This window comes from Mus musculus, chromosome 1 (assembly GCF_000001635.26).
Source record: "Mus musculus strain C57BL/6J chromosome 1, GRCm38.p6 C57BL/6J".
Lineage (NCBI taxonomy): Eukaryota > Metazoa > Chordata > Mammalia > Rodentia > Muridae > Mus > Mus musculus.
The window spans coordinates 63,198,475-63,215,479 of NC_000067.6; the positions used below are offsets into that span (position 1 = coordinate 63,198,475).

General features: G+C 42.2%; 2 protein-coding genes across 7 annotated transcripts in view; one reads left to right on the top strand and one right to left on the bottom strand.

Annotated features, from left to right (window-relative positions):
* The window catches only part of Gpr1 (G protein-coupled receptor 1), a 40,708-nt gene that overhangs the window by 15,904 nt on the left and 7,799 nt on the right, over positions 1-17,005 (bottom strand). The window contains exons 2-3 of one of the 5 annotated variants that reach the window (XM_011238518.3): positions 15,690-15,820; positions 11,280-11,425 (exon numbers count right to left, since the gene is read on the bottom strand). The gene's annotated coding sequence lies outside the window, so the exon portion shown is untranslated. Of the gene's footprint in view, positions 1-11,279; positions 11,426-12,095; positions 12,243-15,038; positions 15,295-15,689; positions 16,081-17,005 lie in introns of those variants that run through there. The other 4 variants (NM_146250.2, XM_006495980.3, NM_001357045.1 and 1 more) reach the window with 4 other exon arrangements.
* Zdbf2 (zinc finger, DBF-type containing 2) overlaps positions 1,884-17,005 on the top strand; it is a 114,219-nt gene continuing 99,097 nt past the window's right edge. For both annotated transcript variants that reach the window (NM_001285936.1, NM_001285937.1), the window contains exons 1-2: positions 1,884-2,200; positions 9,041-9,140. The gene's annotated coding sequence lies outside the window, so the exon portion shown is untranslated. The remainder of the gene's footprint in view (positions 2,201-9,040; positions 9,141-17,005) is intronic.

A 17,005-nucleotide genomic window follows, 5' to 3' on the forward strand; every position in this document is an offset into this window, starting at 1 on the left:
TACAGACCCAGGAACGGTGTGATTTACAATACATTCTTTCTCTTGCCTTTTTTTTTTTTTTTGCCTTTGCATAACTTGAGTATTTTCAACACGTTGAACCCGTCAGTTGTCAGTCCCCCCCCCCCCCCGTCTTAACACACTCATTGCATTTTTTTAACAGATTAAAACACTCTTAATGCCAAAATTTGAATAACAATTCCCTATTTTTCTGAACTGAATTTTGTAGTTTAATGTTATTATGCAGCTTTGGATCTGCCTTTTTAAAGAGAGGAAGTTTCTGGAAGCTGAAAAGTTTTACCCAATAATGGTAAAATACTCTGTATAATTTCAAGTGTGCCCAACTGGTATTCGGTTTTTCATTTTAGTGAACTATGCTGATGGTGCCATTGTCTCCTAAAATTGTATTCTACTTGGTCATCTTGTAGGGGGGCGGGGAGGAATAAATTCTTATTTACTAAAAACCATTGGTAATTGCTTTTTTGTTTTGCGCTATTATTTATATATTTAGCTTCCATCTTGAAGCACTGAGAGTAAACATGAAAAAATAAACTGAAAAAAAAAGTCTCTAACGATTTTTTTTTTTAAATTAAACAAGTACAACAATGAGTAGGATCAAGACACTAAAGAAAAGATTCATGGAAACATTTGCAAGCCAAACAAGATCTGGCCAAATAAAAATACCCCCATACCCTTATCTCAACCTTAGGGGAAAAAAAATCTAAAATCGGGGCAGCAAGATGGTCCAGAGGGTAAAAGGATGATACCAAGAAGCCCCATAACTTGCGTTTGATTGCTAGAACTACAATGGTGGAAGCAGAGAAGTGAGCTCCACAGAGACATCACGGCACCCAATCACAGGGCTGTATACATAAAAAAGCACTACGTTTTTTAAAAAAAGAATATGAAACCGTGGGTCTTTCTGCTTTGTTTAAGCATAGAACTACCAGGTTGCCTTTTTTTTTTTCTTTTGCCTCCAAGAATATTTTGTCCAAATAGTTCAGGTTGTGAGCGAAGCTGACTTATGTAACCATTTCATCCTCTGGGATTTCTTCCCAGTTGAAGATATGCAGTACCACCCGAATGAGTCACGTTTCATAAAATGTAACATCTGTGAGAATGTGTTATAAACATGACAGTGCCCAAAACAGCTGCGGATCCCCACTTAGAGCTAGTTCTCCACAGTTTGGTTTGGAACACACACTTGCGAATGTAATTCACGTATCTCCCCCCCCCCCACACACACACACCTCTCCTCTCCCTCCCTTCTCTGTCCCCCTTCCTCCCTCCCCCCTCCTTCTCTCCCTCACTCCCTCCTGTTTCACCCACCCCCAGCCCCATCGGTGATATATCTCAGTAGGTTGTGGTTTTTTTTTAGCATCGGACCTTAGTTTCAGCGCTTCACTTCATCCCCTGTTTTAAAGCCAGTCTTGGTTTGAAATGGAGCGGGCTAGACCAGGCTAGCCTAGAATTCCCCGAATTCTGAGTACATTGTGGCTCATGCTATGGTGAACATCCCGCGCCTCCCACAGTCATAAATTTATTGAGTCTGTGCTGTTTCTGTGTACTCCTTTAATCCCAGCATTCAGGAGGCAGAGGCAGGCAGATCTCTGAGTTCTAGGACAGCCTTGTCTACAGAGCGAGTTCCAGGAAATCCAGGGCTACACTGAGAGAAACACTGTGTCGGAAGACCAAACCAAACCCAAACCACTGATGCTTAAGCGCATCCATTGCCGCCGCTTTGCGGCTTTGCCGCCTTCACAGATGCCCCACCCCACCGCGGCATCGATCGGCACGTCTCTGTCCCCAAGCCCTTCAAACTCAATACAAACTTCTATTTTCAATGCGAGAAATGGAATCCAGGGTCTAACCCAACATCCAAACCCATCTCCTCTTCATCGCATCTTTTCAAGCCAGTCTCGTTTTGAGAAAGGAGACGACTAGACCAGGCCAGCCTGGAATCCCCGGTATTCCGCGTGCGCAGTGCGGCTCATGCTACGGTGAACATCCCATGCCTTGCACAGCATGCAGAGCGCTGAACCTAAGGACCGAACTACTTGGTGACTAGTGCTTCAGTCGTCCATCCGGTCAGGAAAAATTTAGTACTTCCGGGTCACAGACAAAGGCCACAGTCAAGTTGTGGCGTCATCTTTGAACTTGGCTTACCAGTGTGTGCATTGCTTTCGGCCTTCACGATAAACCTGTAAGTAAACCTTTTCTGATCACTGTCTAACCACGGGACTTATTGGAAACACTGGTTATTTCTGCCCAGTAACCTGGAGGCACACAAGGTAACCATTCGCTTACGGCCATTTTACCAGAACTGAGCCAGGTACGCAAAGTCAGAATATATATGACTATTAGGCCTGGTGCCACAAAGTAATTAATTACGATAGTTTTGTATTTTACTCTCGTCTAATTTACTAAAAAATTTCGTGGGATAAACGACCCTACTAATTAATCTATTTATTAGGGCTTATAATAATTCCTACAACTTAGATATGACCACAGAAGGGGAGCAAATTTTTTAATTTGTAGCTAATTTAATGATCAAGGGCTTAGATCAGAGAGCTTATTTGAGGATATTATTTTGGCTTTGGGTTTCTCCTAAAAGAGAATATCTGCTGAAAGAAACCATTGTAAGGAGCAAGATAATGGCGTCCCTGCTATTTCAGCAGACTTCCATCGTGCCCGCTCTTTATTTTTTTTTTATAAAACTAGGACATTCTGATAGATAATGTTCTGTGTTTATTTTGTGTCGGACCATTCAATAGATGTGTTCATTTCTTGTGATGAATATCAGTACAGCAGACCTGAGTTTCTTTGTATATCCTGCTGATGAGCTATAAACCACCTGGCTTGGGAACTAAAGAATTATCTGTCTCAGAGAAAGAAATGCTGTCCAGGAACTCTCTTAAATTTGGTGAATATATTATATACTGATTGTATGAGAAAAAAATGTGATGGGGAAAAAAAACTGGCCATTCTGTAGGAAATTACTATCCATTTGAGCAAATTTTACTGATAATAGTTAGAAAACACTTTTTTTTAAATTGCAAGCTTCTATCAAAGTATGAAGCAAATGAATATTCTTGTATATATTCTAACAAAAGAACATCCTACCTACATGGCTATTTTCTTCCTCCCTGTTTTGGGATGTATTAGTTTATGAGAAAAAATTTTAAAAATGCTATTTTTGTTATGTTTTGTTTTGTTGTCCAGACAGGGCTGGAACCCATTCTTTAAGTAAAGCTGGCCCTGATTGTCTAGTCTCCACCTCCCAGGTACTAGTTTTATAGCTCTGCACTTCCTTTCTTGGCTGAACACCACCTTTATGTAGCAAAAGCCAAGCAATTGAAAATGTTTCTTGAAACTCACTCTTGCGTCATTAGCTCTGCAAAACAAAGGCAGAGGAGGAAGAAAGGCATATTTGTAAATGAAAGATACTGCTAGGGTTGTGGCTCTCATCCTTCCTAGTGCTGTGACCCTTTAACACAGTGACCCCTAACCATGGAGATGGATAGAGGAGCTGGTCTCAGTTCTTAAGACCATGGAAAATATGTGTTTTCTGATGGCTAAGTTGGTCATGACTCACAGGATGAAAACCACTGGGCCAGGGCATGGTGTCCTTCCCATCAAAGAACAAAGAGCTTAGATCTATGGTCTTAAATTCCTCTTTTAAACATTTAAAGTGTGTGTGTGTGCATGTGTGCCTCTGAACAAGTATAGAAGTGATAAGACAACTGGGCAACTTAGGACAGGTTGCAGGGATCACACTCAAGTTGCCAGGCCTGCATGGGAAGTGCCATTTCACTAGTCCCAAAATCTATAGAAGGTCTTTTCATGATCTAAAATTGCCTCAAATTCTTGGTTAGTGACTATAAAGAACTGTATGTATGGCATTTGTATGTGCTTGAGTGGTGGCAATAAGGAACTATATCAGGGAGGAATTCTGTTTCTTTTCAGCTAATAAAATGAAAGCCAGGCCAGGGAGATGGCTCAGTGGTTAAGAGCACTGACTGCTCTTCTGAAGGTCCTGAGTTCAAATCCCAGCAACCACACGGAGGCTCACAACCATCTGTAATGGGATCTGAGGTCTTCTTCTGGTGTGTCTGACAGCTGTAGTATACTCATATAAATAAATCTTAAAAAAAATACTTTAAAAAAAAATAAAGAAAGCCATTATGGAGCCAGACTGGTTAAGAGGGCCTGTAACTATAGTTTCTTGTTGGCTGAGTCAGAAGGATCACAAATTCAAAGCCAGCCTGGGCTTCAATCTGAGTTCACGGCTAGTTTAGACAAAATAAACAATAAAAAGGTTGTATTATATCATAGAGGCAGCAAATTCATTTCACAAGTGAAATTCCCTAATTCTCACAAATTTAATCCCCAGACCTGGAAACAGGCATAATGAAGGTTTGAAATACATTCGTTATATTCTTATGGGGTACACTGACAAGCAAACAGAAATACTGAAATACAGTTGGGTAAAAGAATAAATAATTTCTATAAACAGAGTGTCATCCATAAGTTAGTGACACAATCTGCTTCCCTAAGCTTTTCTTTCTGTAACCTTCTGGTGGTGCTGAAATTGAGGAGAAAACCACTAACTCTTCTAAAGTGATGTCTTTGCGTGATCCTTCTACAGAAACCCTTCCTGACCTCCCAGGTCTCAGGCTACACCAGAGTCTCTGCTTTGTACTCTCCACTGGGAGATTGGTGCTCACACCTTGAATGCCTGTTTGATGAATTCCCCCCCCCCAACCCCATCATGATTATATTTATGCTTCCCTTAATACACCCTGAGCCTAGCACAGTGCCTAACCTGGGAAAGCTCCTCAAGTCCTCCTGAACCATCAAAAGATTGTTGGCTGGGGTTTGAGAAAAGGCATTTACAGCATGGGCACCAGGATGAGGCTGCATATCTGTCACCTTGAGAGGCTGGGACATCCGACAACTGCACAAAAGGCTCAGCTGAGACTGAAAGTGGATGCTGAGGTGCCGCCTCCCTAGGAGACAGCTGGGTAAAACCTACCTGACTTACCAACTGACCCCCAGGTCCCTTATAGAGAGTTCAGGCCACTAAATCATTCTGGCCACCTCTGTCACAGAACCTCAATGGAACTGGTGTTGCCTACCCTAAGCCCCTAAGTAGGTCTCCCCCTGAAACCCTGCTGGGCTAACACCCTGTGCCTGTAGGTCCCCTACCAACCTCTACCCTGCCCTTCCTCCCAGTCCCCTCCCATTGTGTGTGCCTCTGGTCTGGGCATTTTCCCCTTCCCACTGGCTTTGGAGACCCCATCTTCTCTGGGATTTGTAATTATCCCAGTGATCTGTTGGCCCCTGTGCTTTGTTCTCCTGCCTCCTCCCTTCTCACCTGACCTGCACACTTAGACCTCACTCTCTCTGGAAATAAACTGGACAAAAGACAAATATAACCAGATGCAGGTGATCAGCTTTAAAATTTTGGCTTTAGTTTGGGGGGTTAGGGGAGGAAGCCATATGCATTTGGTAGAAACTATACCTCATATTTTAAATTCTGGTCTTTTTCTAAGCTAGCAATATGACACAAACACTTCAGATCCTGGGCAGCACAAGCCGCAGCTCTTAGTCAGCCATGCAATCATGAGGGAAAAAAAAAGCGGTACTCTGCGCACACAGTGTTGCTAAGCAACCGTGTTCAGTAAGTGAGGTGTATTCAATTTGTTTTCAATTAAGATATTTTCAGTTTACAATGTGTTTATTGAGGTGTAATCCCATCATAAATCAAGGATTATCTGCATAAACAAGTTCCTCCTGTGAAGGACACACAGTCACAGGTTGGACATTTTATCATCAGGCCAAGCTACAGCAAGGTCCAGAGAAAGGCTCACTGAAACACCCAAGACCACTTCCCTAGGAGGCCTACCAGAGCAGAGCTGGGGCCTCTCTCCCTGAAACAACCAAATCAGAGGAAGATACACAGCAGGCAGGATGTGACCATGAGTGCTCACCCTCCCCCACCCTTGACCTCCTCTGTGCCCCACAATGGGGGAGGTGGCTCTTCGGCTGAGATTCTGTCTCTGCCTTTAGAGGCTACCCAGAGCCTCAGCTGCTTGTTGCCCGCCCTGTCCACCCCCAAGTGTCGCTGTTGCCATTATCAAAGTAAATCCTCCTAAAGGAAGCTAGGCAACCCCCTCCACTGGACCTCAAAGAGGCCCTAGACTTACAAAGGAAAGAAAGACCAGCCTTACAGCTTATTCGGGGAAAGCCAGTGAACTACATTAGGTTTCTAGGTTTTAATCCCACTCACAGTGAAGCTAAGGGTTAAGGATATGCAGAAAATGATTCTCATAGCAAGGACACAGGGTGACTTTGTCCTTTGTGACCACTGAGCAGGGAGGCATATTGGGACTAGACGGGATCTTGCTATGTAGCCCAGGTTAGTCTCAGATCCTGGCTGTGCCCCTTTCCTCTGCCTCCTGGGTGTCTGGTGTACAGGTTTGAACGTCTATGCTTATCTAATGAATAGTTATTTCCCCAACCTTTTCAGTAGTGGGGATTGAACCAGGGCTTCATACACACACACACACACACACACACACACACACACACACACACACACACGAGTCCTCCTACCTGCCACTGAGCCTAGGACTATCCCTTAACCAGCATGAGAAGAACCTTGCAACAGGAAAGCAAGCATTCACCACAGAAGCAACGCAGCTGAGGCAGCTTTCCTTAGCTTCTGTAGCTCTTTGCATCCCTTATGCCAATAAAGGCACCTTACAGAGGGAGGCATCTGGCTGAGAGCAGGGACAATAGGAGCTCAAAATGGACGCTGCGGTTGACAACAGGAATATATATATATATATATATCACCTTAAGTATAGGAGGCAACCAATCAAAGCAAGGGCAAGAAACTTTAACCATTTAGAAAGACAAGTCATTCTAAGGATTTTGCTCACAACAAAAGACACAGTTCTTTTTAGTTCCTTGTATGCACACAGTTCTGGGTTTGACCCCCAACAGACCAAAACAAGGTGGTGTGTGTGTGTGTGTGTGTGTGTGTGTGTGTGTGTGTGTTGGAGCTGTGGGCTTTGGGTATTAGCTCTGTGGCCCCATTTCCTGCTACAGGCTAGAGACCAAATTCAAGAACTGTGGCTTCAGGTGGATTAAAAAGTTTAAATCAAAACAAAGCTTATTAAAGTGTGTGTGGGATGGGGAGAGGGTGGGAGTGGAGGTCAGATGACTTCAAAATCAAATTGGAAAGAATTTGTATTTACAAAAGAATGGCACTCTTAAATGGCACTTTGGAATCACAGCCCTGTAATTAAAATGTTTTGAACATTTTAAATTGTACTTCCATACTGGTTTTTTTTTTTTTTTTCCTTGAGAATTGTTTTCTTGCTCTTGGATCCTGCTGTCACAATTCCCTGTGCTCTGTCACATCTTGGATTGTGGGCGTCCAATTTTCCTAATAGGCTTATGGTAATGTACTGTGAACAAACGAAAATCTACCATGTCGTGAAGATGGCATTAAATTGTAAATTAACAGCTTACTGACATTTGAAGGCACTAATACTTGATATCTTCTTAAAAAAAAAAACCTTCAACTTTTACATTGGAAAGTTACTGTGATTTTAAAAAGAACCACAGCTACTTGGTTTACATTTTTTAGTGCATAAACTGAATGGCTCACAGGAGGTAGAGGCAGGTGGATCTCTGTGAGTTCCAGGCCTGCCAGGGCTACACAGTGAGATCCTGCCTCAAAATAAACTAATAAATTAATTTTTAAAAAGTAATTAAATAAATAAAATTTAACTATGCAGTATATTAAGAATTTGGGTCACGGTAACAGGTAGATCTCTGAATTTGAGGCCAGTCTGGTCCACAGAGCAAGTTCCAGGACAGCCATCACTACACAGAGAATCTCTTGTCTCAAAAATCTAGAAACAAAGAATTGTGGAGTTTGGCCAGGTGTGGTGGTACACACCTTTAGTCCCAACTCTGTGGAGGCAGAGTAAGGTCTTTTTTCTTCCTTCCTTCCTTCCTTCCTTCCTTCCTTCCTTCCTTCCTTCCTTCCTTCCTTCCTTCCTTCCTTCCTTCCTTTCTTTCTTTCGAGACAGGGTTTCTATGTATAGCCCTTGCTGTCCTAGAACTCACTCTGTAGACCAGGCTGGCCTCGAACTCAGAAATTCGCCTGCCTCTGCCTCCTGAGTGCTGGGATTAAAAGCGTGTGCCACCACGCCCGGCCCAGAGAAAGGTCTTTGAGGCCAGCTTGGTCAACATAGGGAGTTCCAGGACAGCCTGGGCTACATATGGAGACCTTCTCTCCAAAAAAAAAATTAACAACAGCAAAAAGAATTATGGAGTGGTCAAGGAAGTATTTGCCACTGGAACCTGAGGGCCTGAATTTGATCCCTGACACAGACACACTAAGTAACCCATTACCCATCTTGAAATTGTGTATAGAAGACTGTCTAAATGAAGAACCTGAAACCCTGTGGGATTGGAGAGCAGTCTTCTGAAAGCTACTCTTTGACTTCTGTAGTCATAATTATAAAATAATTATAATCAATTTTTAAAAAGAATTATGTGTAAATTGAAATGTATGTATATAGCTTTTATCACATTTGGTAAAATCTTAGTAGAAAACAGGTACAAAAAAAACTAGCACATGATACCAAGGGCTTCAGGTTTAGACCCAGACACACTAAGTAACCCATTACCCATCTTGAAATTGTGTATAGAAGACTGTCTAAATGAAGAACCCTCACAGCAGGCCAGATACAGTCTGACTCAACCCTTATGAAGGACAGGAGGATTGAAAGTGTGTTTGTGAGTTTGTGAGATGTGCCCCATGATGCTTCTTGTGGTGGTCAGACAACTTTCCACTATGTTTCAGGGATCAAATACAGGTCCTGCCTGATATTCATTGACTTTAATGTAGTCTTAACCACAATTTAAAAAAGTCTTTGTAGAAGAGTGGGGACAAAAAAAAAATATGGAGGATAATCCTAATTTTGGTATGCTTGGATTCTACCTTGTTTCGTTCCTTTAGGTCTGAGAAGATTCAGTGCTGGTTTCCCTATCACTCCCTGTTTCACCTTGAGAAAAGCCTCCTGGTTCCAGGAAACTGAGTCGCCACGAGCCTTCTTCAGGTAGCCACATCTATTTTTAATCCTTCCGTACTAATTCAAATGAGTCTGGGGGCACAAGAATTTTAACGTAGGGAGTAGGGTGGTTGGGAGCAAACTGATGTGTTAACCTACCATTTCAAGGTTTAATACTGGCTGGGCTGTGGAGTTAGCATTGCCTGAGGTGGGTCAGCTGGGCCCTCCCACTGCTCATCCTTCAAATGACACTGAGCATGGCCTTTGCACACACTGCTGAGTGTCTCGTGGTATGCAGCACACAAGACCATATATGGGTCTTGTGTGCCAAGAAAAAGGTGTGGCAGAGCATAACCCATAAATAATAAGGTACATGGCACCTTCTTATTCCAAGAGAAGACCCAGGCAAACAGAACCAGCCAGGGATATACCATTCTCCAGCCTCTGAGCTTTGTCCTTAGAGAACCAAGGGACCAATTGATTTAAGAGGTAATTGTAATTGATAAAGAAATTTCAGAGACACAGGGATAAGAAAGAAATGTGTGGGCTGGAGAGATGGCTCAGCAGTTAAGAGCACTGCCTGATCTTCCAGAGGACCTGAGTTCAATTCCCAGCAACCACCTGGTGGCTCACAAACGTCTCTAATGGAATCTAATACCCTCTTCTGGTGTGTCTGAAGACAGCAACAGCATACTCGTAAAATAAATAAATAAAATATACATAAAATAAATAAATCTTTAAAAACAAAAGAAAGAAAGAAATGTGCTAGTAAAATCAACAGAAGCTGTTAAAAATTACTTTGAGATATCATTCACTCCAGTCAGAATAGCTATCATTAACCATTTAACAACAAATGTCGGAGATAAAGTAGAGAGAAAGGACAACTTACTTATTCACTGTTGGTGGGGATGTAAATTAATATAGACATTATGGAAATCAGTTTGGAGATTGCTTAGATAGATAGATAGATAGATAGATAGATAGATAGATAGATAGATAAAACCACTGTATGACCCTGCTGTTTTCTCCTGGGCACAGACCCAGAGAACTCTATACTTTATCATAGAAATATTTGAATACCCATGTTTATTGCTGCTTTATTGACTATACCAAAGAATTGGAAGCAACATGGTTGTCTATAAACAAATGAATAGACAATTTGGTATTTATATAAAATAGAATCTTATTCAGCTCCAAAGAAAAATGAAATTACAAAAGTTGCCGAAAATGGTTGGATTTAGAATGTATAATAGTACATATATGTACAAGCATATATATATGCGTATGTATAACATGCAGAAAAGAGAACAAAGAAGTGTAAACATTAGGGGACGAGGAAGGGCTAAACGGTAATGGGCCGTCTCATGGAAGAGGATGTGAAGGTAATTTATTTCCAGTTCTGACTCTGTTGTAGAAGTTTTTTGATTTGGTGTACATAAAATATACTTGATAATAAAAGTATAAAATCCTTAGTTGGGCCATGGTGGCACACACCTTTAATCTCAGCACCTGGGTTGCAGAGGCAGGCAGATCTCTGAGGTTGATGCCAGCCTGGTCTACGGAGTGAGTTCTAGGACAGCCAAGGCTACATGGAGAAACCCTGAAAAACCAATAAAGGAAGGAAGGAAGGAAGGACGGAAGGGAGGAAAGAAGGAATAAAATAATTCCATGTGAAGCGCTGCAGCACCTGTTCTGAGTGCCTGTTCTCACTGTATAGAACTCCACTGAATCATAGAGACTTTTTTGAGTCCAGCTAAATTTGGTGTGAGATGTTTTTATTTATTTAAAAGTGTTTGTTTTTTAAATAATTACACTGTCTTCAGAATGGATGAGCATTAGGAGTGTGGGAAAACAATCAAATTAATGAAGGAAAAATTTCCTGCCCTTTAATCTTAAAACAAAAACAAAACCACAAAACCAACAAATTGTTTTCAGTTCTGAGTTCCACTTCTACTTTCTCTGCAGTGAACTTTTCACAACAGTATATGGAGTTCTGGGTTTACTAATACTTAAAAATTCATATTTGAGTTGCTAGCTAAATGGATGCTGAGAAAATTGTCCCCAAACACTTAACGAGACCAGAGATATGAAGTCTGAGGAGTCTCTCTTACTTGCCAGCTGGTCTGAAAGCTGCCTTGTAAATAAATCTTCTGTAGGTTGAGGGAAGCAAACACCCAAAGTGCTTACCTGTTAATGTTCTGTGCGGAGCCAAGCTGTCGTGGTGTTTGAATATAACTTCCAACTCCAGACTGAAATGGAAGGGCTTTTCCAGTCACTTAAGCTGCGCACCCTTTCTAGCCTCAAACAGCTTTTCTTTGACTTTTGAAATGACACTGTGTTAAAAAAAAAAAAAAGGGAAAAAAATGGACTTTGAGTGTAGTTTTTTTCTTTTCTTTTTAAGAATTACTACTTTTTATTTGATGTGTATGGCCATTTGTCTGCATGCCTATCTCTGCAGAGCATGCACGCAGTGCCAAGGAGGCTAGAAGAAGGGGTTGGATCTCCCAGAACCATGTCACAGATGGTCGTGAGCCCTCACGTGGATGCTGGGCATCAAACTCTGGTCCTCTGAAAGAACATCCAGTACTCTTAACTGCCAGCCGTCATTCCAGCCCCAAGTGTGGTTTTTTTTTTTTTTTTTTTTTTTTTGGTTTTGTTTTCTTTCTTTTTTCTTTTCTACAAGACAGATCCTTGTGTATCCCAGAAAGGGAGTGAGCAGTGAGTGGAGGGTGTGGCTTGGTTACTTCCCAGAGCGATCTGTAGCATTGCCTGCTGTGTTGCTGTTGTTTAGTTGGGAATCACTGTGGCTTGCTGCCCTATTGCTGGCAGGAAACACAGTGCCTGGAAGCTACCTCTCTTTTGTCTGGAGAGGTTTTTGCTTATGAAAAGTCAGATTATAGTGGCAGCAATGGAATAGAAGCCAGAAGATGTCAAAGGGGAGTTGTTGAACGCACCAGAAACTATAGGGTTGATTAGGAGAGATTTTTCAAAGTGATATTTTACCTGGGGTATATATAGAGGTCAGGGGACACGTTGCAGGAGGCTGTTCTCTTCTTCCACCTTGTGGACTCCAGGATTGAACTCAGGTTATTAAGCTTGGTGGTAAGTGCCCTTACCCTCCAAACTATCTCACCAGACTGAGTTTTTTTTTTTTTTGTTTGTTTGTTTTTTTTTTTTTTTAGCTCTTATCACCCACTGTCTGTGGCCCTGGTCATATGTACTTTTGCTAGAGGCAGGCCTCAGTACAGAAGGTTAAGAATAAGTAGTATGGAGACTTGACAATAAGCAAGCTTGGACGCTGTTGGCCTCCTGCTGAAGACAGACCTTGAGTTTCATATGCTCCACGAACCTGACCACATGATATTTGAAACTGGGCATCATTGGGCCTTTAAAAGGTCAGCTTTTGCTGGCCAGTGGTAGGGCACATCTTTAATCCCAGCACTCGGGAGGCAGAGGCAGGCGGATTTCTGAGTTCGAGGCCAGCCTGGTCTATAGAGTGAGTTCCAGGACATCCAGGGCTGCGTACAGAGAAACCCTGCCGCGAATAAAAATTAAAAAAAAAAAAAAAAAAAAAAAAGGTCAGCTTTAAAAATGGTCACAGCAGGACCTGAGAGTCAGGCAGAGACGAGTAGATATATATGAGTTCAAGGCCAGCCTGTTCGACATACCAAGTTCTGGCCAGCCATGGCTACATATCGAGACCCTATGACTTTGTATTTGTTGTTTAGAACCAAACCTAGAAAAATCACAAGATGTCATTTTTATGATGGGAGTTAGGTGGAAGGTAGAGTCATTTTTCAGACCCTTTCCCTTTGTCCTAGATTCTAGAGTCTTCTAGGGCCTAGAAGGACGTGCACTCTCTGCTTGCCCCAGGGAGTCTCCTGATTTTGCAGCGATAAGCATGCACAGAGATCTTGGCATATTTTTCTTCTGATTTGATGGATTCATGTGGTTGCTAGGGCGGTAGGGGGGAATTGTTAGTGCTGTGGGCTACTCAGTGTTGCTTCCTGGGAATACCTGTGTTCTGTCATCACACAGATGCTCAGTTTTATCCATAAAAGGAGCTTTGTAGGAGAATTTCAAGAAGTTTCGGTTGCTTAACACAGTTTTTGTTTTGTGACAGAACAGGAAGCAGTCAGTAGTAAAGACTAGAGAAAGCAATAAGAGAAAAGACACGGATTAAGGATTATACTATATGCCAAGCATAATTTACACACAATACACAGTGAAACCCAGAATGTATACTAGTTACCACCTAAAGCAGGAGTGTAGAGATATGCTAGTTTAGCTTTTAAATTAGCCCAAGATACAGTGAATTAAATTGGTATGGTAAATAGCAAAATGAAGCAAAACAACAACAACAACAAAATCTATCTTTAGTAAGCTCTGTAGTTAGTTATGTTTGAAAAGCACCTTTCATGTTTTCTCTCAGTCTACTACCTGGGCTGGCCTCAAATGATTGTCTTGTCTTGGCCTCTCGAGTAGGTATGTGCCACTGTATCCTGCTTTGAATATCCCCTCTGACTTGTTTAAATGTACTAGAGACCTTTCACCCTTGAATATTAATCCTGCAGTGGCCATGCTGTAGGCTGTCTGGGACACTGCTTAGATTGGTAAGTCTATGTACTGGAGATCTGTTAGGAGAGCCTCTTTGGGTCCGTTGAGATGGCTTAGCAAGTAGTTAAGGGCATTTGTCTCCAAGCTCATGATTTGAGTTTTATTCTCTGAACCGAGGTGGTGGAAGGAGAGAACTGAATCCAGAGTTGTCCTCTGCCATCTACGTGTACAGTGTCACACACACACACACACACACACACATAGAGAGAGAGAGAGAGAGAGAGAGAGAGAGAAGTTGTCCTCTGCCATCTATGTGTACAGTGTCACACACACACCCACACACACACACACACACACACACACACACAGAGAGAGAGAGAGAGAGAGAGAGAGAGAGAGAGAGAAATAGATAAATGTTTATAAAGAGAGAGAGAGCTTCTACTGATAGTGCTAGGGTTTTGGGGTTTATTCCTAAACACCCTGATTTCTAGAATCATTCTTTTAAACGACTTACCTGTCAGGGTGTGTCTCTCCTTGCTGGAAAGATGCTTATGAAACTGATTGAGTAGGAGGAAGGAAGGGGCAGCAATAGCTTCTACCAGACAGAAGGATTTCAGGGCAGTTTCACTACTTTCAAGATCTGCTAGAGCAGTTAAAGGAATGTCTCATGGGAATATGTGTATGCTTACCTTCCTTTAGGGACAACTGGGCTCAGGGACACTATAACACCCCTATCTTCTTATTTTGGGTATGAGGACCCCCCCATAAACATAACTTTTTTTCCATTGATGCTTAAAGTTTACTTTTAGATAATTAGAATATATTATACTTTTTAAAATGTGTATTTGGGGGCTGGAGAGATGGCTCAGCTCACTGGTTGCTTTTCCTAAGGTCCTGAGTTCAGTTCCCAGCAACCACACAGTGGCTCACAACCATCCTTAATGTGATCTGATGCCCTCTTTTGGCATGCAGGTGTACATGCAGAGAGAGCACTCATATATATAAAAATAAATAAATAAATCTTTTTAAAAAGTGCATTTGTAGTAATTGAATGCAGTGATTTTAAGTGGGCATTTTCTTCTTCCTACCCCATGTCCTACTAGGAAAATATTGGGGTTAGCAACTTAGTTTCCATCTTTTTTATATGATCAAGGATGTCATGACTCTTTCCTTTCCTTGCCTGATGTTAAAATGGCAGCTTACTTGTTCTAAATTCCCAAGTACTGATGATAGCTTCAGAAATAGATGTTTGGGAGAATATAAGTGGCGGTCATGTTAATTTTTGTTTGTGATCAAACCGAACTATACTGTAGTTGTTTGAAAGAAAAAAGAAAAACAGTCTAAGGGGCATTTTCTCACAAAGGAGTTGATTGTGAGTAAGGGACTCACCTTTTCGTTCTTTCCGGTTATTCAGGGTGCTAACGACCGCATATGTAAGGACCCTTTCATGGATCCACTGCTTCGTGGCAAACAGGGCTGGATGAGGGTTCGGGTCTTTATTTGATTGCACGGTGAGGCTGGAAGCGTGCAAATCTTCCCATGATGGAAATGGAGTCACAGACACAGATCTAGTGGCCCTAGGGGTTTGCGTGGGGAAGCCATGCAGCCCTGCCTTATAGCGTCATTTTTATTCCAGTTAAACCAAGAATTCTTAAAGGCCACCTAGGACAAAGCCTTGTCTAAATTCTTGCTTTTAATTTTCATTATTCCCTAGAGGAACCGAGCCTGGAGGATGGCGGGGTGGGGTGGGGTGGGGGTAGGGGGGAGGGTGGTGGCTAGAAGACAACCTCTCCATCTTTTTCTCCGAGACACACCAGGCTCTGATTCCCTTCGGAAATGTAGGGAGCAGCTTCTATTTTCTCTCTAATTTGAATAAGCCTTCACAATAAGCCAAATGCCAATTCAAATGAGATCTAGATAAAAGGATTTACATTGATTTTCTTACCTACGGTCTGTCTGACTCACTTGCCTGGGAGTGGTAGGGAGGATTGGGTGAAGCTTTGGCGTGGGGGTGGGGGGAACGAGCAAACAAACACTTACCCCCGAAAGGTGCCTGCGCTGAATCAGCGGGGAAGCTGGGAGACTGGAAGAAGGGCGGCCACGTCTTCTGGGCTCTGTGCTAGGATCCTTCAGGTTTAATGATTTCTCTGGGAGAACTGGTTACAGCTGCCCTGAGTAGAGGAAGAAGTATTTCCTCTCTTAGTAAGCAAGGGAGGCTAATCTTCTAACTCAACTGCCCTGGGAAAGAAAATGTGTTTTGCCTGTAGCTAAAAAAATCTGTTATACTCCAGTTAGGTGACAGTATCCCTGGCCTTGTTTCAGAAAGTCAGGCCCTTCCCAACTACCTACTCAAATGATGCTACTTTTCTCATTAAACGCTCATAATTATAAATATGATGTCAGCGTATCTGGAGTTTTCCAAAACATAACGTTTTAGGAAAGAAGGACTCGAATGAAGCACATTTGCTCAGCCTCTGGTGGGGCTAGTTTAGCAGGTTGAGCATTTCTCATTGGGAAAATTGGCAGCCTGGGGACATGTCACAGCCGCTGCATTCTAGTTACACTGTAGTTTTTACAATTTGAATTTACTCCCAACATTAAAAAAATCAAGACAGCTTTAATGGCCACTTAGATTATTGATTCCTCATGAAACGAATTAGCTTGTCTGGGTACACCAGGCTAGAGTCCCTGTGAGGATGCAGTAGGTGGTGGCTAATTGTGACAGCTCTCATTTTTCGACAAGACATTGCCCTCAGGCACGTCTCTGTCCTACCCTGCTCACTCTTGGATAGCAGTTTGCTGTCTCCACCCTGCATCCTTCCCCGACGCTCTTCCTGCTGAATTCTTCAGAGTACGAAAACAACAGAGTTTAACACAAACAAGCCTGTAATTTCAGTTCTTGAGGGAAGATGACCCGGAATTGGAGACCCACCTTGGTTTATAAAAACAGGAAAGGCATATCCCCAATGTTCCCCTCGTAAAACCTGAACACACTGTAAAGGGTGATGAAGTTCACAAAACAAGCCCCAGGAGCTTAGCTATGGAGCAGTCACGTGTCAGAGAAGTATCAGAAGCCGTCCACCCTCAGCACACTCTACTGAAAGCAGGACCCAGAAAGCCTTCTGCTCTTGTCACACATCAGCACTTTTATTGTTTAAATTCTACACTATTGATGTGGTCACTCTGAGCTTTAATTCTACATGTATGTATGTATGTATGTATGTATGTATGTATGTATGCATCTATCTGCCTATCTATTTTTTTAAAGATTTATTTATTTATTATATGTAAGTACACTGTAGCTGTCTACACTCCAGAAGAGGGAGGGAATCAGAACTTGTTATAGATGGTTGTGA